General features: G+C 39.9%; 1 protein-coding gene across 2 annotated transcripts in view; it reads right to left on the bottom strand.

Annotated features, from left to right (window-relative positions):
• APBB1IP (amyloid beta precursor protein binding family B member 1 interacting protein) overlaps positions 1-21,640 on the bottom strand; it is a 111,580-nt gene extending 89,940 nt beyond the window's left edge. Inside the window, exons 1-2 of one of the 2 annotated variants that reach the window (XM_032848956.1) lie at positions 21,532-21,640; positions 20,990-21,350 (exon numbers count right to left, since the gene is read on the bottom strand). The gene's annotated coding sequence lies outside the window, so the exon portion shown is untranslated. The remainder of the gene's footprint in view (positions 1-20,989; positions 21,351-21,531) is intronic. The other variant, XM_032848955.1, reaches the window with a different exon arrangement.
• Positions 21,641-22,020: the final 380 nt, after the last annotated feature.

Genomic DNA, 22,020 nt, shown 5'->3' with positions numbered 1-22,020 from the left:
GTTGGGCATTTCTCCTGCCTGTTATTCCTAACTGTCAACATCAAACCTAACTCCCCAGCCCCCCCCAGTTTTGTATGCAGTCATATGCCTTGTAGTAAACTCCTTTCCATTTAAACTAAAATTGATTCTGTTTTCTTTTTCCTCCCTCCCTCCCTTCCTTCCTCCCTCCCTCCTTTCCTTCTTTCTTTCCTTCTTGAGAAGGTGATGGGAGGGATGGAGGGAGAGAGAATCTTTAGCAGGCTCCATGCCCAGTGCAGAGTCTGATGCGAGGCTAGATCTCACAATCTTGAGATCATGACCAGAGCTGAGATCAAGAGTTAGATGCTGGGGCGCCTGGGTGGCTCAGTGGGTTAAGCCGCTGCCTTCGGCTCAGGTCATGATCTCGGAGTCCTGGGATCGAGCCCCGCATCGGGCTCTCTGCTCAGCAGGGAGCCTGCTTCCTCCTCTCTCTCTGCCTGCTTGTGATCTCTCTATCAAATAAATAAATAAAATCTTTAAAAAAAAAAAAAAAAAAAAAGAGTTAGATGCTTAACCCACTGAGCCACCCAGGGGCCCCAGATTCTGTCTTCTGATCATTACAAGTAGTGAAGGATTTTATATTCATTCATTCATTGACAAATATTTATTAAATACCTAATATTGTAGAAATATTCATTCTTTTTGTTTTACTTATTCAGCCTTTAAAAATTTAATTCAATTTATGTACTATGAAAGAACACTATATGCCTGAAGGTGAAACTGCAGCATTATTGGAAATTAAAAGCAATTTGAACATCCAACAAATAAAGGAAGGACTATTATGGTACTGCTTTCAATGTTTTTTTTTTTTTTTGGTTACTTTTAAAAATAATGGCTATTATTTTTAACCATATATTAAAGTAAAATAAGCAGGATACAAATGATTTATATTCTAATTTACAATAATGCAAGAAAACAAGGGGCAAATAAAAAATACTAGAAGATAAATCAACGTGTGAAATAGTGCTTGTATTAGGGTGCTGGTTTCTTTTTCTCTATTTTCCAAATTTTCCATCATGTATTAATTTCATAATTTAAAATAGAATTAAGAGTCACATTTGGGTTCAAGTCCATACCAATGATTTAAAGGGCGTGCTGGCAAAAGCAGAGGTTAATACATATTATATACATTTTTAAATTGAGATATAATTAAGCATAAAATATTATGTATGTTTAAGGTATACAATGTGTTGATTTGATACATTTATATACTGCAGTATGATCACTACCACATGTTAGCTAACATTTCTATTATGTTACATAATTATCATTTCTTTCTTGTGGTAAAACAATTAAGATCTGGTCTTTTAGCAACTTTGAAGTTTATAATACAGTATTATTGACTATAATCTCTATGCTGCGGTAAGAGGACTTACTTATCTACTAGTGGCAAGTTTGTACCCTTCAACTTCTCCCCAATGCTCCCATCCCCAGCTCCTGGAAACTACCATTCTACTTTCTATGAGCTTTGTGTTTTAGAGTCTATACTCTCACTTACGTGAGATCATATAGTATTTGTCTTTCTCTGTCTGACTTCTCTCACTTAGCACAGCACTTTCAAGGTCTATCCGTTTTGTTACAAATGGCCAGATTTCCTTCTTTCTCAAGACTGAATAATATTCCTTTATGTATACATATATACCATATCGGGACACCTGGATGGCCTGGTCAGTTAAGCATCTGCCTTCGGCTCAAGTCATAATCCCAGAGTCCTGGGATCAAGTCCTGCATTGGGCTCTTTGCTCAGCAGTAAGCCTGCTTCTCCCTCTGCCTGGTGCTCTCCCTGCTTGTGCTCTCTCTCTCTCTCACAAATAAATAAAACTTTTACAAAATATACTGCATCTTCTTTATCCACACATCCATTGATGGACACTTATGTCATTTCCATATCTTGGCTATTGTGAACAATGCTGCAATAAGCATGAGAGTACAAGTATCTCTTTGAGATCCTGTTTTCATTCCCTTTGGATGTATACTCAGAAGAGAGATTGCTGCACCATAAGGTAGTTCTATTTCTAATATTTTGAGGAACCTCCACACTGTTTTCCATAATAGCTGAATCAATTTACATTCCCAACAGTGTATAAGGATTCCCTCTTTTCCACATTCTCGCCAACTCGTTATTTCCTGTCTTTTTGATGACAGGCATTCTGACAGGTGTGACGTGATATTGCACTGTGGTTCTGTTGCACCCCTGATGTTAAGCACTTTTTCATGTACCTGTTGGCCATTTGTATGTCTTTTTTGGAAAAACGTCTATCTGAGTCCTCTGCTTATTTTTAAATTGGGTTGTTGATTTTGTTGTTGTAGCTATGGGGTTGTAGGAGTTCTTTATCTATTTTTGGATGTTAACTTCTTATCTGATACACGGTTTGCAGATATTTTCTTCCATTCCATAAGCTGCTTTTTCATTAAATTCCACTGTGAGAGCTCTTCACAAAAAAAAGGGAAAAGGGACTCTTCTCCACCCCATATATTTGTGACTTTCCTCTCTAAAACATTGCCAAATCAATTTGAGGTGACCAATTTGAGGTGGGAAGGGTATTTCAACAGTTTCTTATCTTTCTTGCCCATGCTCTTAGTGAAAAGAAAATTCAAATAAAAATGTATCCTTCATGTGTTGCTTCTGACTGGTGAATTTTACGATTATTTTTACAAAATATAGTTTATTTTTATTTATTTTTTTTACTATTCTTAGTAGCTTTCCAGGGAGTGTTTTTCTTGTCAGAAACTAATTACTTTCATTATTTCTTTGGAGCAACAACAGCAACTAAGAATTTAGCATTATTTGTCTAGACTCAGAAATGATTCATTATTAAACTTTCTAGCCAAAAATATATACTTTTATGTATTCAAATTATTTTGAAGACAAATCAATGTCATATAGAAATAATACTAAAGATCTGGCTTATAAAATTATGTCCTTAGCAATGGTGACACATTTCTTCTCTATATAAGATTGATTAATGGAAAAAATTAAAATATTACAACAGATTTGAGTAAAAATCAGGTTTTGCATTAAAAATTAAGCCTTAGCTTATGATATTTATTGAAACTAGTCATATACCAGAAAAATCTCAATAAATCTAAAAGAGAAATTGTATAGGCTGTATTTTCCAGTTAAATATAATAAAATGGAAAATACTAATAAGATATTGAATAAATAAAAGAAATCCTTAAGAAAAAGGTATTTCCCTAACAACTTTGGGATTAGAGGAAAAAATTTCAAAAGGACAATTTCAAACTACCTAGAAAATAGCCATAGGAAAACATAAACACACACACATACTCGGTTTAGCCAGAGTCAAATTCAGAGGAAATTTGGAGGGGGGGGGAAAAAAAAAGAATGAAAGCCTTCCACAATGATAATAATTAAAGCAAACCAGTAATAGTATAAGAATAAAACAATGATGGAACATAACAAATGTAGAAATAAATTGAAGAATATTAAAGAATTTGGTGCTTTATAATATTACCATAATGGGAAACAGAAAATGAAATGGAGTCTAAATGTTTTTGGCTGGCATATTATAATCTTTATTTTGCACCAACTTTACCACCAATAATTTATTTTAAAACACTGCAACTGTTCACTGATGTCCTGATATAAAAGACATGATATATTAAGAGACAATTTAGGTTAATTTTATTAGGGACACAGAGAGAAAAATGGGAAACTGTTCCTTGTTAGTTTCTTTGATCAGGTGTTCATGAACTTTTCCAGATAGACGGTTCAGTAAAACTTCCAAGAAACTACACATTAAGTCCTCACACCTTCCATTCCACTCATTTTCCTGTTATCTAGGTGGCTGTCTTGGCAAAGGTATGACCATAAAAATATCCAGATTTCACAAATATGAATAAAGATGCAGCTATAACTACTTTTCGAAACAAAGGCAGCAATGAAGTTACCACTTCATAAAAATGATTTAGTCATTTTAGTTGAGACTTAGGATTATTTTTGGGGTAGATCCTCCCTGATCTTTGTTTTCTATTATCTTTACTCCTATTATCTAATCTCTGTAGATATTTCTGCAGAGTGAAGCAGAAACAGCTTGCTTATCCATGTCTCTATTTCTCTCCTCACACCGAGTCCTGCATTTATACTTCCATTGTCCACAGGTCATTCCCACAGAGGGCAGTGGTTCAACCACAGCATTGTCTTCTTCCAGCTTCCTCTTCTCCACCCTGCTCCTCAACCCCCACTTTCCCCACCTCCCGGCTTGCCGGGGGGTGGAGTAAGGTCATGGTGGAGTAAGATCTAAATTAGCGATCATCTTGGGAACTGGGGAGAAAGTCAGCACAGCTGTGGGTGCTAATCAGATGCCAGGGAAGATCAGTGCAGTGAAGTAAGGCTGAGACTGGGTGTTTGGGCAGAAGGCACTGAAGTCAAGTGCGTGAGCCACGAGAATTGTGGAACTGAAACAGAAGCATTAGGAAGTGGAAAAGTAGATGAGACAAGGCAAGAACATGCTCAGCGAAGAAACACAGGGTGGGTTTTATGTTCTTTCACAGTCCAGTCCCCAACAACTTCTCCCACTTCATCTTCCAGACATCATCATGCTCTTCCCATAAAACCTCCTCTGTTGCTGTAACTACTTTTTCTTTATAATCCCCAGGCACACCAGATGCTTTCTTTAAGGTACTGGAGTCTTTTCTAATGCATCTTTTCATCTTCTTAGGGGTTAGAGCAGCACCTTGAACACAGGCCCTGCATGCCATATTTTAAAAAATAGTTTTATTGAGATATAGTTCATATAACATTTAAAGTTTATAATTCAATAGTTTTTGGTATTTCCATAGGGTTGTGCAACCATTACTAAAATCTGATTTTAGAACATTTTCTTCTCTCCTAAAAGAAACTCCATACTTGGGGTACCTGGGCGGCTTAGTCATTTACTGTCTGCCTTCGGCTCAGGTCGTGATCCCAGGGTCCTGGGATTAAGCCCTGCGTCGGGCTCACTGCTTAGCAAGAGGCCTGTTTCTCCCTCTCCCACTCCCCCTGCCTGTGTTCCCTCTCTCACGGTCTCTTTCTCTCTGTCAAATAAATAAAATCTTTGGGGCGCCTGGGTGGCTCAGTGGGTTAAGCCTCTGCCTTCGGCTCAGGTCATGATCTCAGGGTCCTGGGATCGAGCCCCGCATCGGGCTCTCTGCTCAGCGGGGAGCCTGCTTCCTCCTCTCTCTCTGCCTGCTTGTGATCTCTGTCTACTAAATAAATAAAATCTTAAAAAAAAAAAAAAAATCTTTAAGAAATAAATAAATAAATTCCATACTCATTAGCAGTCACTCACCATTTTCTTCCCCCACCCTAAGCAATCACCAATCTACTTTCTCTCCATATAAATTTGCTTATTTAGGGCATTTCATATAAATGAAACCATAAAATATGTTGTCTTTTTGACATGATACTCTATGTAGAAATCCCAAAGACTCCATCAAAAAATTGTTAGAACTAATACATGAATTCAGCAAAGTTGCAGGATAAAAAATCAATGTGCAAAAATCTATTGCATTTGTATACACCAATAATGAAGGAGCAGAAAAAGAAATCAAAGAATTGATCTTATTTGCAATTGCACTAAAAACAATAAGATACCTAGGAAAATACCTAACTAAAGAGTTAAAGATCTATACTGTGGGTGTCTGGGTGCTCAGCTGGTTAAGCGTCCAACTCTTGATTATGGCTCAGCTCATGAACTCAGACTGTGAGATCGAGCCCTGTGCTGGGCATGGAGCCTGTTTAAGATTCTCTCTTTCTCCCTTTGCCCCTTCTCCATCCCCTAAAAAAAAAAAAAAAAAAAAAAAAAAAAGAAAAAAGAAAAAAATCTGTACTTTGAAAACTATAGAGCACTTAGGAAAGAAATTAAAGGGGACACAAAGAAATGGAAAACCATTCCATTCTCATGGATTGGAAGAAAAAACATTGTTAAAATGTCTATACTACTCAAAGCAATATACACATTTAAGGCAATCCTTATTAAATTACCACAGAATTTTTCACAGAGCTAGAATGAACAATTCTAAAATTTATATTTTAGACCCCGAATAGCCAGAGGAATATTGAAAAAGAAAAACAAAATTGGAGGGATCACAATTCCAGATTTCAAGCTATATTACAAAGCTGTACGCATCAAGACAGTATGGTGGCTGGCACAAAAACATGATTAATGGAACAGAAGAGAGAACCCAGAATTGGATCCACATCTATATAGTCAACTAATTAATCTTCAACAAAGCAGGAAGGAATATCTGATGGAAAAAAGACAGTCTCTTCAACACATGGTGTTGGGAAAACTGGTCAGCAACAGGAAGAAGAATGAAACTGGACCACTTTCTTATACCATACACTAAAATAAATTCAAGATGGCTGAAAGACCTACATGTGAGACAGGAAACCATCAAAATCCTAGAGGAGAACACAGGCAGAAACCTCTTTGACCTTGGTCATAACAACTTCTTACTAAATACATTGCAGGAGGCAAGGGAAACAAAAAGCAAAAATGAACTACTGGGATTTCATCAAGATAAAAAGCTTCTGCACAGTGAAGGAAACAATCAGAGAAACTAAAAGGCAGCCTGTAGAATGGGAGAAGATATTCGCAAATGACATATCTGATAAAGGGTTAGTATCCAAAATCTATAAAGAACTTACCAAACTTGACACCTAAAAAACCAATAATTCAGTTAAGAAATGGGTAGTAGACATGAATAGACACCTTTCCAAAGACATCCAGATGGCTAACAGACGCCTGAAAAGATGCTCAACGTCACTCATCATCAGAGAAATGCAAACCACAATGAGATACCACCTCACACTTTTCAGAATGGCTAACATTAACAACGCAAGAAACAACAGATGTTGGTGAGGATGTGGAGAAAGAGGAAACCTCTTACACCATTGGTGGGAACGCAAACTGGTTCAGCTACTCTGGAAAACTGTATGGAGGTTCCTCAAAAAGTTAAAAATAGAGTTACCTTACAATCCAGAAAATGCACTACAAGATATTTATCGAAAAGATACAAAAATACAGATTCTAAGGGGTACATGCACCCTGATATTTACACTAGCATTATCAACAATAGCCAAACTATAGAGAGAGCCTGAATGTCCATTCAACTGATGAATGGATAAGGAAGACGGGATATATATATATATATATATATACACACACACACACACACACACATACATACATATATGAACATTACTCAGCTGTTAAAAAGAAAGAAATCTTGCCATTTGCAATGACATGGATGGAGCTAGAGTGTATTATGCTAAGTGAAATAAGTCAGAGAAAGACAAACACCGTATTATCTCACTCAGGAGAACATATGGGAGAGAGGGAAAAAAATGGAGAGAGGAAACAAACCATAGGAGACTTTTTTTTTTTTTTAAAGATTTTATGTATTTATTTGACAGACGGAGATCACAGAGAAGCAGGCAGAGAGAGAGGAGGAAGCAGGCTCCCTGCCGAGCAGAGAGCCCGATGCGGGGCTCGATCCCAGGACCCTGGGATCATGACCTGAGCTGAAGGCAGAGGCTTTAACCCACTGAGCCATCCAGGTACTCCTAGGAGACTCTTAATGATAGAGAACAAACTGAGGGTTGATGGAGGGAGGTGAGTGGGGGACAGGCTGGATGGGTGATGGGTATCAAAGAGGGTGCATGTGAAGAGCACTGGGTGTTGTATTTATGTGATGAATCACTGAATTCTACTCCAGAAACCAATATTTCACTTCACACTAACTATGGAAAATTTAAATAAAAAAATTTTTTTTTTAAATGTGGCCTTTTGTGTCTGGTTTCTTTCACTTAGGATAATGTTTTCAAAGTTCATCCATGTTGTAATATCTATCAGCACTTTGTTTCTTTTTATTGCTGAATATTTCATTGTATTGAAACACCATATTTTGATTAACCATTAATTAGCTGATGAACATATGGGTGGTTCCACTTTTCAGCTATTATTAACTATGCTGCTATGAATATATGTGTACAAGATTTTGCATGGAATGGGTTTTCATTTCTCTTAGGATTCCCAGGAATGTAACTGCTGGGTTGTATGATAACTTTAACTTTTTGAGAAACTGTTGGAACTGTTTTTCCAAATCTGTGGTGGGATTTTACATTCCACTGGCAGTGTATGAAGTTTCAAATTTCTCCATGTCCTCATCAATACGTGTGTCTGTCATTTTAAGTATAGCCCCCCTAGTCAGCATGAAGTTCTCACTGTGGTTTTGATTTGCATTTCCCGTTTGTCTAATGTTGCTGAGCCATTTTCATGTGCTAATTGGTCATTTCTTTATCTTTGGAGAAAAGTTTACTCAGAGCCTCTCCCTAGTATTAAAATGGATTATATGGGGTTATGGATATTGGGGAGGGTGTGTGCTATGGTGAGTGCTGTGAAGTGTGTAAACCTGGCAATTCACAGGCCTGTACCCCTGGGGATAAAAAAATATATATTTATAAAAAAATAAAAAAATTTAATAAAAAAACGGATTATGTGTCTTTTATATGCAGTATTATGTTGTTGTCATAAGACTTCTTTAAATATTCTGAATATAAGTCCCTTAACACAGATGGGTTACGTTTCAATAAAATCATCATAAGGTGAAAATCCTGAGTAAAAAATACACTTAATATGCTGAAGCTACTGAACATCATAGCTTTGCCTGAGCAAAGTGTGCTCAGAATATTTACATTAGCCAGCAGGTGGGCAAAATCATCTAACACAAAACCTCTTTTATAATAAAGTGTTGGATATCTTATGTAATTTATTGAACACTGCACTGAAAGTGAAAAACACAATGGTTGTGTGGGTGCAGAACAGTCATAAGCCCATCAGTTGTTGAGCTTCGTGATTGTGAGGCTGGTGGGGCTGAGGCTTGGGGCCGCTGCCCAGCATCACGTATTGCTAGCCTGGGAGCAGATCCACACCCAAAATTCAAAGTACAGTTTCTACTGAATGAGCACTGCTTTCACACCATGGTAAATTGAAAAAAAAAAAACTATGAATCGAACCGTTATAAGGTAGGGACTCTCTGTATAGAATTTTCAAATAAAATATTTTCTTCTATTCTGTGCATTGTCTTTGCACTTTTTTTTTTTTAAAGATTTTATTTATTTATTTGACAGAGATTACAAGTAGGCAGAGAGGCAGGCAGAGAGAGAGGGGAAAGCAGGCTCCCCGCCGAGGAGAGAGCCCAATGTGGGGCTCGATCCCAGGACTCTGGGATCATGACCTGAGCCGAAGGCAGAGGCTTTAACCCACTGAGCCACCCAGGCGCCCCGTTTTTGCACTTTCTTGATGGCACTGTTTGTAGCACAGAAGTTTTAAATTTGAAAGTAGTCCAATTTATCTATTTGTGCATGTGTGTGTTTGTTTGGTATTGTATCTAAGAAACTACTACTTCACCCAAGTTTATAAAGACCTAATCGTATGTTTTTCCCAAGAGTTTTACAATTTTAGCACTTCATTTAGGTCTATGATCCATTTTGAGTTCATTTTTGTGGAGTACGAGTCATTTTTAATGGATACTATTGAGAACAGAGTGTTTTTTATACTTTAAGTTCCCCCCCAAAAGGTCTTTTTCCCTTTCTGTGATGTAATAACTAACAGTATTCTGCACATTGAATCAGAAAATACTCACTGAGTCATTCATGCAAATGTATGTAGCAGTGAACCAGCCACTCTGATAAAAATATAAAGAAACTGTAACAGCAAGCACTATATGCTATAGTCCAGGACTATTCCAAATGGATTTAGGGTAAATTTATCATTGCTCCTGCAAAGAACCAAATTCCAACAATACTGGCTTAGACTGAGTCCAACCATAGAAAGATGAGTGACTAACCTGGCATAGAAATTAATCCTTGATTTAAAATACACAGATTCTGGCAAAACAAAACAAAAGAAAATACCCCAAAACCTCAAGAACCCCAAACAACTGAATCAACAGACATGGAGTGAAATTCAACTTTTAGAAGTATATGTGTTTTATATGTGTTTCACAGAGCAGCTACCATGTAACTTTACTAAGTTAAACTACAAACCTTAAATCCTTTTTTTATGATAATAAGTTCACAGCACTTGATTCATGGCTCACCTTCATATTTCAATAACCTAAAAGATATGGCATCTCTATCATTTATTTGCCTCTTGGTAAAGAGTTTGAACTCCTTACACCATCTGGCTCATTGTCCCAGCATGTTCCTGAGTAACACAAACGAAGCTGTGCAGCAGAGATAGCCTGTCAGAAATGAAATTATTCTCTTGTTCCTTTATATCAAATTGTGGAGGGCCATTCAAGGCCCTCTTCTGTCTATATGCACCAGGGGCAACTGGCCCCTGATGCCTTTTCCAGGAGTGATCAGGGTTTGTACTGTAGCTCAAGGAACATCAGCTGTCTACAAGGTCAAGTCAGTAGGCTATCTGAACACTCTTCTTCCAAAGGGTACGAACACCAAATCTGGAAAGTCCATGTCAATCAGAGAAAAACAAGCAGAAGGTGAAGGAGTAGGTCAGGAAGTCTAGTCTAGCCAGGAAGCCGAGGCTAGATGGTTGATCTATGGCCCTCGTTGTTGCCTGTGTGCAGGCCATCCTGGCATGTTCCCAGCTGGCTAGAAAAGCTGATAAGAGAAAATAACTTCCAGGATGAGCTCATCAACAATCCACCGCACACACCACTCCAAATTCACCAACATCTTTCATTAAACCTTTGCTTACAGTGAAAGTAGTTTATTTCTCTCCCTCCATATATACTGTTTGTATTGTCTCTGCGCTATTTTCTTCTTTTTCTTGACTTATATTAGTCCTACCCACTATGCAAGGACAGTTCAAGGCTCACTGTTGGATCCTGGTGATCTACCCTTATCTTGAATCCGGTAGCAGCAGTGTGAGGATCACTAATTTGACAGTTCATCAGCTTCCTTACGGTTTATCTCTTAGTATGTACTGTTATCTTCTAGACTATGTTGCAGAGGCAAAATTTATACCTTAACTCTGTTGGTACCTGGCAGAGTGTCATGGCTGGCACTTAGAATTCACTATACGCTAGCTCCTATTAATATATACTAACACCGACTTTATTTTTTTTAAAGATTCTATTTATTTATTTGACAGACAGAGATCACAAGTAGGCAGAGAGGCAGGCAGAGAGAGAGGGAAGCAGGCTCCCTGCTGAGCAGAGAGCCTGATGCGGGGCTCGATCTCAGACCCTGGGATCATGACCCAAGCCGAAGGCGGAGGCTTTAACCCACTGAGCCACCCAGGCACCCCATAACACCAACTTTAAAGTAACTAGAGTAGGAGTTACAAATATGGAACAATCACTACAGGTCAGGCATCCAGAGCGTCTCATTTAATTTTCAAAACAACCCCTGACATGGTGACATTATTCTAATTTTATAGTTTTAAAACTCAAGCCTAGAGAAATTAAGTAATTTCTGCTCACGTAGCTAGCAAGTGGTGAACTGGACTGTGCCTGGGTCTAACTCAAAAGTTCATGTTCACAATGAGCACTCCATGTTGCCTTCAGAAAATAAGGACTGTGATTATTAAGAGGTGGAAACTGACAGCTGCTTTGCTCAAACCTCTGTTATAATGTCTACATGTCCAGTTCTAATATAATTGTGTGTCTTTCACACTACATCATGAGCTCAGATACAGAACCTTGTATTTTCATCAAGTGTTGACACACACTATTTACTCAGTAAACATACTCAGCAGCTGGGTAATCTTGGGCAGGTATTTAACCTCTCGGTTGGCTTAGTTTCTTCAGCTGTAAAATGGCAATGAAAAACAGACCCTCTCCCACGGGCATGGGCTGGTGTCTGTAGAGTGCTTAGTAGGGTGCCAGGTGCATAGAAAGTGATAGTATCAGCTATTATTGTTATCAACATCATAGTTACTTTTATTACTATGTTCTCTCTCTAAAACAGTAGTGGACAAATATCAGTCACATATTCACACATACATTCCCGTGTTCACAACTGGATGGGTACTTTCGTTGGCTGCATTTCTGTATACCTAGAACCTTAGCTGGACTGCCATTTTTTCATCGAGCAGGCATTTTAAAAGGACTGGGCCACTGGGAAGGACATCTGTAAGTATTGTTTCTACGACAGAGATTCTTAACCATTCTGAACAAGAGAAAGCATCAGAATATCCCTGAGGCTTTTTCATACCAAACCCATGAATCAAAACAACTCCATCTTCCAAATCTTATCACTACCTGCCCTCCCTGAACCCCCCAGGAGGTGTATTTCTAGACTTGGGAACCACAGCAAAGAGAGTTGCTGTTGATGCTTATGAACTAGTAGGTGGAAACCGGTGTGTGTGTGGGGGGGGGGCGGTGGTTCAGAGAGAGAGGTGGTAACCACCGTTGCCCAGGGCAACAGTTCACATTTTGGCGGATGTGGGTTTAGGGCATACTGCTCCACCATTTATTTCCATTCTTTTTCGGTCCCTGTTAGTATTAGGCAGAATCCAAAAAATAGGGCGGGAGGGGAAGAGAAAGAGTAAAAAGGAAGGTAAGCAATGATAATCTAAGTTTGTTTGTTTTTGCTACTAGAGGACTAATAAAGTATTTGAGAGCAGACTTAAATATAAATTAAAATCAAGTTCCAGGGATAGATCCTGTACTAATAGAAAATGCTGTTCCCTTCTTTTTCCCTTTAGCTTACTTTGTAATTCATCTAATATCCTCCATGCATCTGAAGAGTCAGCACATAGTTAGGGTACAATAATTGTGCCATTATCTAGAGCTGCGCTACCTAATTTGGTAGCCGGTAGTTCGTGAGGCCATTGAGCCCTTCAGTGGTGGCTAATTCAAACGGAGATGTGCTATCAGGGTAAAGTATGTTTAGTTTAAAAAACTTGGTATGAAGAAAAAGAGCAAACGACTTCAATAATTTTAGTATTACTTAAGCTTAGTGCAATTTAGTATAATTAATATTAATCAGATAAATGACGATTTGGGATATATAGGAATTAAAGTATGTTACTAAAATTAGTGATTTTTTTTTTTTTACTGCTTCTAATGTGGCTTCTTGAAAATTTGAAGTTATACATATGATTTGCATTATAGTTCTATTGAACAGGGCTGGTCTAGAGAGCTACAGTTCTGTTATTACAAGTGCCTAAACGTTTGACTCAAAGATGGTAGATTGTGGTGACCATATCATATGAGTCCAATTTGCATATTACTCACCAAATGTTAAATCAGAATTGCCCCATTTCCTTTCCCACTGTACTTTATGCTCCAGCATGTGCCTCGGGTGGCCTTCTTCCACTGGGCACCTGGAAATACCTTTATCCTTTAAAGTGCCTCTTGGTCACCCCCCCCCCATTAATTTCTTCTCTATAGTGACTTCTTCACCATATTATTTCTGCACCTATCATTGCATATTTGTTTATGCATGTTTATTACAGGCCTGTCTCTCCCACTCAACTAGAAGCTTCTTGAGGTTAGGGGCCACATCTTATTCTGTTTTATATCCTTCACCCTGGGCACATGGTTGGCCTTCAATAGATGTGTGTTGAAACTGAAAAAATAAAATAAAATTCTGATTGCAGCATGTTGAGCAGTTTCATGCAACTCAAAGATATGTGTAAGAACCATACTCCCTCTGTAAGCCTCACTTTGAGGGATGCTTCTCTGCTCTGATAGTGGAGTGAGCTACCTTGGAATTTCAGCTTCTGTATTCACTAGTGGTCTTATGAGCCATGTGTTTACAGCACTGCACTGCATTTATCCACAGTCACGGCTCGAGCACCTTCATTTATGTTTGTTGCTTGCAATACAGTAAATATAATGTCACTGAATTAGTAAGCATGTTAAGAAATAGTCTTGGTTTGCTAAGCCATATCATTTATGGAATTTAATCAGAAGGAAGCCATCCTCTTCAAAAAAAAACCACAAAAACTAATACTATATCCTAAAGCTACTCAGTTCATTGACCTGTCAGTTGTGGATTTTATATTATTAGCAGGCATGAATGAGTTTGTTAATGTTGTACTATAAACAAAGTCTTAGATAAATTTACTTAATTAGTAACATAATTAATATACTGTAAATCTGTGGTATTCCCTTCACCCCTAATGAATTCTTTCTTTTATTTTTGAGATGAAATCTTAATAAACTTAACTGAAGCTTAACTTCAATTAACTGGAGTTGTGCCTGGTGAAAAACAGTCTATTAAATGGTAATCGACCACTAAAATAGCATTCCACTAAATACTAACATTCCATAACCATGCTGTTTTGATGCCTGTTATAGCCAGAACAAACGAAGTATAAATTATCACCATTTTAGTCTACTTCTTAATGAAGTAGGAAGTACTTTCAGCTTTTCAAATACTATAATGGTGTCATCTAACATTTTCAACAGCTGTTAGTGACCCTTTAGCCCTGCTCAAACACTTGCATCTGTCTGAAATCCAGCCATGCCAAGAGGAAAGCTCCCCTCTCTTCTGAATTTGGTCTTAGATTTTGAAAATATAAAGATCTTAGCCTTTGGTTGAGATAAGAATCTTTCTGGAAAAGGCCTCTGTCCTTTATCCCTCAGAATCTTCTATTAAACACAATCACAGAAACCTTGTATTACATAATGCCCATGTCACTGGTTAGCACTTTATGTGTGATCTTTAGTATCTATTTCTTGCTTTTCCACTCATTAAAAATAATTTTCCTTGTCTAGAGTCTCACAGAGGTGGAAGAGTACTGATTAGTTGACTATGTTCTTATCTGTGTAATAAAGATTATTGGTCAGCCCTTTCAGCGAGGTTTTTTTTTTTTTTCTTTTCTTCCCTCTTCAGCAAATTTTGAAAGAATGGTTAAAGCTTGGTTATGGTTAAATGGTTAGAAACTATAGGACCTAAAAAATCTGGTTTTATGTTCCATTTCTTTAACTCTCAAACTATCATTTCTAATTTTGTAAAATCAAAATAACAGTTTCTTCCCAAATAACTACCTAGCCTAAATGACCTTAGCCTTCTATCTAATAAGTGCATAGTTATTACCAGTTGATATTTCATATCCATACCTGAAGCTGAGCTTCTGACCATCTCCTTTCCAACCTCCCCCGTCAAATGATGGTAGTTCCATCTTCCAGATGTTTAGGCCAAGACTTTGGAGTCATCACTGACTCCTCTTTCTCTCAAACCCCACAACCTGTTGGCTCTACCTTCAAAATACATGGTGATTCCCAAAGCTTCCTAACAGGCTCCTGGCTTTCATCCTTACTCGTTCATCTTATTCTCGAGCAGTCAGAGTGAGCCTTTTAAATGGTCAGATCATGCTACTCCTTTCGTCAGAATCCTACACTCGCCCCTCAATTTCACTCAGCGTAAAAGCGAAAATTCTTATAATGGCCCACAAGACCCTACATGATCTGCCACTTCTTTGTGTTCCTCTCCAACCACACCTCTTGCTACTCTCTTCCTGTTCATATACCTTCTAGTCACATGCACCTTCTTGTTTCTTGAATACACCAGGCAGACCTTTGCCTTATAGCTTTGGCCCTGGCTGTTCCCACTGCTGGGAACACAGTTCTCCCACACAGCCTCTTAGTTAACTCCATCAAAATTTTTTCAAATCGTATCTAACCAATGAGGCCAAGCCTGACCACCTTATTAAATACTACAACTTTGGGGCGCCTGGGTGGCTCAGTGGGTTAAAGTCTCTGCCTACGGCTCAGGTCATGATTCCAGGGTCCTGGAATCGAGCCCTGCATCGGGCTCTCTGCTCAACCGGAAGCCTGCTCCCCCCACACCCTCTGCCTGCCTCTCTGCCTACTTGGGATCCCTGTCCATCAAACAAATAAATAAAATCTTTAAATAAATAAATACATACATACTACAACTTTACTTTGCTCAACTCTTTTTTTGACACTTTTCACTTATTACTACCTATATTATTTACTTATTAATTTTGTTTACTGACTATTGTCTGTATCTTTCCATTAGAATATAAACTCCATAAATGCAGAGATCTTTGCCTCTCCTGCTCGCCAACATGTGCTGAAACAGTGCTTGGCAAATATTTTTCAAATGACTGAACTGTATTTAAAGTAGAAATCTAAGTAATATGAAAAAAGGAGCAGTTCCTAAATTAAATATTCTTTATTATCCTTAAAAGTTATAGTCATCCACTGGTGAATCTTGGTCATTTCAGTAATGACTAAGATAAACCCTTAACTATTTCCATGGTACTTACTCCTGATCATTTATAAGCCACTTTGCTTTTATGTTATTTAAAATAAGTTGTCTTCACTTAACAGGGCACTCTATTTATAATCGTGCCTACAGATGGTGGAGATTCTAATCTCAGTTTCCCAAGTGCCAATGTACTCTTAATTCCCAGTTTGACATGTTTACAAATGCATATACATGCTTTCTAAATGCTTTTTAAAAAAAATCAACACATTCTCAATACTGATTGTGTCTGTTGAGAAAAAAGGAGAATGCAATTAGGAGGAAGTCAGAAGATATACTGGTAATATTTTACTTCCTCAGCTGGGTGACAGGTATCCAGGTATTGGCCTCATTATTATTATTATAATTTACATATACATTATACACCATCTTTTATATGTGTGAAACACTTCATAATAAAAAAAGAAGGACAAAAATAAATCCAGTCTAGCACTTATTTATTCTACTACCACTCTTTATTTTCCCCCCAGTTTGATATGATATAGCTCTCTGGGCATAAATCTTCTAGCCAGTTTGTGGAAACATAATTGCTGTTGATTTAGCACTTATACCCTCCCCGAGCCCATAACCATCTCACTGATGAATCTGTGATAAGAGATCAAATCAGAAAGGTCCCCAGGAGAAACAACAAAAAAATTAGACTCATTGCTTTATTGATTAAATCAACCTAGCAAGCTATCAAGAGGGATGAGAATAAAGATAAAAATGAAAACATGTGATGGCTGCCAAAGCAGATTACTTTTTCAGAAGACATATATAAAGATAATAACTTCACAAGTGATTATAATATCTTGTCTTCCCACTATAGGAAGGCAAGTTCCTTGGTTACCTTCATTTCATCCTCCCCTCTTCCCTGACCCCACTGTGGTATAGGGATCTGATATCTGCCTCCACAGCACACAATTCTGGTCACGAATAGAACTATAACTGTTCATTAATGTCCCCCCACCCAACTAGACTAGAAGTTCACTGAGGAAAGGTCCCATGTTTTTTCACCATTTGAGTTCTGTCCCTGTGACAGCTCCTAGGGTTTTGGTATGAGACTAGCTCAGTTCAAAGGTCAACTCCTCTTCTCACACTCTGTGTAACCCTCTTAACCTTTCTGTGCTTCTATTTCCTCAATGATAATAACGGCATAGGCTCAGGATGTGAGGATTAATGTAATGACACACCTTAATTAATTAGCAGTCTGGTCCAAAATCTAAGCTAAATAAAAAGACTATTTATTTACAATCACCATCTGGTGATAAAGAGGAAACCGAGTTGACAGAGAAGAAAGAAGATAGCTCTTACTATATGATTCTTAATGATTCAAGTGCATCGTCAATCTTCAGGAAATATCTGGAAACTGCATCATGAATTCAAGCTTCACAGTGTGTGCTGGGAAGGAATGGTTCCTTGGAGTGATGCTCCATCTCTACCTGCTCAGACCTCAGGACTGGTACCAACGGGGCTGCCTAAGTCAGGGACCTGTGACATTTTGATGGTACAACCCAGAAGGGGAACTAATATTATCTAGACACTTAGCAAACACTTTTTGAGTCCCAGCTATGGTCCCAGGAATTTGGCTAGGTAATGAGGATGTGGCGGTGGCAGGTCCCATCCTCTAGTCCCTAGAAGCTGTCCATAGGCCCCGCCTTATCATGCCACATGTACAGTCTAGCCCATTAAACTGAGTGTAGCTCATTCAGTGCCCTTCCTTAGTCCTGCTGTTGTCTCTACTCAAGAGACATCTTACTGTTAACTTTTCCAAATACATAGCAGTTTCCCCTACAAATCATGTTTCTCATGACAACTATAACTGTAATACAGGTACACATGACTATACAGTCAGTGTACCAATCTAATACCTCAAATCCTGGCATTTATTATGTACTTGAATTTATAATATTTTTCTTGAACTTTAAGCTACTTGCCACATAGGATGACAGAACTGACATAAAATATAGGCATATTTATATACTAAAATATTACTTATGTTAATAAGAATTATTCAATTTTTTTCTAAGGTTTTTATTTATTTATTTGACAGAGAGAGAGAGATCACAAGTAGGCAGAGAGGCAGGCAGAGAGAGAAGGGGAAGCAGGCTCCCCGCTGAGCAGAGAGCCTGATGCAGGACTCGATCCCAGGACCCTGAGATTATGACCCAAGCCGAAGGCAGAGGCTTAACCCACTAAGCCACCCAGGCGCCCCAAGAATTATTCTATTTTGAGGCAAGAATTACTAAGATCCTTCTATTGCCTATAAATGAACTCATGAGGTATTTAAAATGGAAAATATTTTGTTGTGGTAAACTATGAAATGCCAGGTTAATTTATTATAAGATTGTGGATTCACTAAAAGGTTTTGGATGTAAAGATAATTAAAATAAGATAAAAGAGGATTTAGAAGTAACTGAAAATAATAATGCTTTTGAAAGTAGTATGGTTTGAAGAAATTCAGAGTAGCATATCAAACAGAGACATTTTGGCAATAAATTTTATAAATAGCTCATTCTAATAATAATATGAAAATACCTAGAACTTCTTAATTATAAGTAAAAAAAGGTTAAAAAAGTAGGTGATTGGTATACATTCCTAGGATATATAAATACGAAACAATTAATGGACACTACATAACCAAGTACTGTGTTTAAGATTTAAAGTAACTAAATCATAAAATAATCCATATTATAAAGTTATATTTCTTGGAAATAATAATTGGAGAATTTTGAAATTTAATATCCACCTGCTCAAGCCTGAGCACATCAATTCCCCATCTAGGTTTTCCAACAGAATGGAAATCTGCCATCTTACATACAGACTCAAAATTGACTATTTTTATAGAGGAACTTCTTAGAAACAAAAGGCCTCAAAAATGTTGATATTTTAGACTCTAGCAAAATCTGTTATCATGGGGCGCCCGCGTGGCTCAGTGGGTTAAGCCACTGCCTTTGGCTCAGTCATGGTTTCAGGGTCCTGGGATCCAGCCCTGTGTGTCGGGCTCTCTGCTCAGCAGGGAGCCTGTTTCCCCCCTCCCTCTGCCTGCTTCTCTGCCTACTTGTGATCTCTCTCTGTCAAATAAATAAATAGAATCCTTAAAAAACAAATCTGTTATCATTATGATTTTCTCTGTTCTTTTCTGTGTGATCAGCAATTCTAACTTTGCCAGCATATCAGACAAGACAAATTCAAAGAACTATAACAGTTCTCCAACTGCTGCTGTAATGACAGACATCCTCTAGTCCAACAATCTCACTTTATGAATAAGTTATCTCAGGTCCAGGGAGGTTAAAGCAATTAAATCAAAGTCACCTTTGTCTAGCTACAGGCATATATGGAGCTATAATCCAAATTTTCCAAGGACGCAACAAAGACACAAATATTAGTATCAGTGTGAAAATTATTAAGTATTAATAGCCTGAAGATGACATTATATTCCTGAGATCTTTCACAACATATTGAACAGGCAGGAAATACCACCGGAAGACATTATAGAAGATTTCTTGGCAGATTTCTGTGGATTTTGCTAGCCAGTCTTTAACTGTAAGACTATTTCAGTGAGGCCAGAGGGAAAACTGCCAGTGGACAAAAGCTCTCTTTTCTGAAATTCCTGTTCAGAGGCCTAGAACTGAGAATTAGTAGTAGGAATTAAGCACCCTTGCCTTTATTTAAACCTCATTTTGTAGCCAGAAATAATATCCCGGGGAGTAATAAACTCAAGTAACTTTCCCCTATGTTACCTTCCTCGGTTACCCCTTTTCTCTTTCTCTTAGTAACACATTAAAAGTCCTTTTGGGGGGCGCCTGGGTGGCTCAGTGGGTTAAAGCCTCTGCCTTCGGCTCGGGTCATGATCCCAGTGTCCTGGGATCGAGCCCCACATCGGGCTCTCTGCTCAGTGGCGAGCCTGCTTCCCCCTCTCTCTCTGCCTAGCTCTCTGCCTACTTGTGATTTCTCTCTCTGTCAAATAAATAAATTTTTTTAAAAAAGTCCTTTTGGAACCACTGTACTCTGAGTGGTACCACTCTGAGAAACTACATGTTTGATGTTCCACAATGGTATAAATAAGAAATACGTCCCCACAGGGAAAATCAGGGGGTGCAGGGGGCAAAGTCTTCAGGGGGACTCCCAGATACGACATCCTACTCAGTTTCCTTCATGCTGTAAAATGGCACTCTGGACATTCACTCCAAGCCAAATTAAGAGACTGACTCCTGGTGTCCAAATCGTTCTTCTATCTTATTTTCAAGTGAAAAGGCCAATCACTGTTAAAGATGTTTTTAAAAAGAACAGTCGTCCAAAAGTTTTAAAGTCAGGAAACACCCTAAGACACGTCCGACTGCGATTGTCTCTCTCAAATTCTCACACGACTTGCACTGAACCTACAGTGCCCTGAAATGCCCCTCAGGCAAGCTTTTCAAGGGGTCAGGTTGGGGGATCCTGGGCTGCTGCCACCGGCGAGGCTTAGACAGGGTCCCCGTCTGTCCATGAAGCAATTTTCTGCGCAGGAAACCACTCAAGAGTGATGAAAGAGGACTCGGAGAAGAGCAGCCCGCGCCCCAACCTCCCCACCCCACCCCCGCCTCCGCGTAGCTGGGTCCAGGGCTGAGGTCAGCAGAGGGGACCCCGGGTACGCGCTCCCCTCGAGGGCCAAGCGGAGGGCGCGAGTTCTCCGGGGCCACGGCCAGGAGCAGACCCACGGGACACATGGTCCGCCGCTGCCCGAGACACCCGGCTGAGGCTCGCAGGGCGCCCGGAGCGGCCGGCGCCGCTTACCTTGACGGCTCCGCGGGAACTCGGCTGGGACTCTGCGCGGACGCGACCGCGGGCGCGGGCGGGGCTCGGGGCCGGGAGCTGGGCAGCGGCCGGGAAGGCGCGGGGGCTCCACTGGGCTCCACCCGGGTTCAGGTCCGCCGCCTCGGGGAGGAAGTGGTGTCAGCCCTGCCCTTCCCACGCAGCGCGCAGACGTGTGGCGCCCTCCGCGCCGCCTTGCATCGAGGTGCAACGGGGACGCCCGGTTGGAGGCACAGCCGCGGGAGGACGCGTGGATGCAGGCTCCTAACTCTCGGGGGCTGCTTTTCCCAACTCATCGGGTCTGTGCCTCATTTCCCTTATTTCTCCTCCTTCACACCGCACCCTTAAAGGGGGGGGGGGAGTTTAAATTCTGGGAAAAGTTGGGCCATCCTCTCCCGCCCCTCCCCCACGCGCGCCCCCTTCCCTGAGAATCCCCTCGCTAATTGATCTTTCTTCGTCGCTCCATGTTAGTGGCAAAGGGGCTGTGACGAGAGGACGGCTCCTCAGAAGCCCGAGACCCTGACCTCTTTTGCAACGGCCTTCCCAAGTGTTTACTTCAGCCCCTCTGCGCTTCCTCTTTCGGGCCTGTTGAGCAAGGCCGGAGCTTCCCGCCCCGCGCGGAGCCCACCCTTGGGGGACTTGGCGCGGGAGTGCGGCGCAGAGCGACCCCGCGCCTGCGCGTCAGCCCGCCAGTCCGCAGGGACACGCTCGCCCGGGCGCCGGTGTCTGCCGGACCCCGGGGTGGGGGCATCGGAGGTCGGGGGTCTGGTGGGGAAGGGCCTTCTCGGCTCAGCCCATTTCTCAACTGTCCGATTGGCAACCACCTCCCCTCCCCCCGCCCCCAAAGCTTAACCACACTGAGTTGGCAGGCGAGGCTGTAAAGAATCGGGGACTCACACACATCTCTGGTGGAAATCCAAAATCGTGTGAATCTCGTGGAGGCGAATTCAGCAATAGCTATTAAACTTGTCTATGCAGTTACCGTTTCATCCAGAAATCCCACTTTTAGGAAT

Source organism: Lontra canadensis, unplaced genomic scaffold (genome assembly GCF_010015895.1).
Source record: "Lontra canadensis isolate GAN:19392208 unplaced genomic scaffold, GSC_riverotter_1.0 scaffold215, whole genome shotgun sequence".
NCBI classification, from domain to species: domain Eukaryota; kingdom Metazoa; phylum Chordata; class Mammalia; order Carnivora; family Mustelidae; genus Lontra; species Lontra canadensis.
The sequence above is the reverse complement of the archived record's forward strand: the minus strand, read 5'-3'. Positions and strand labels throughout refer to the sequence as shown.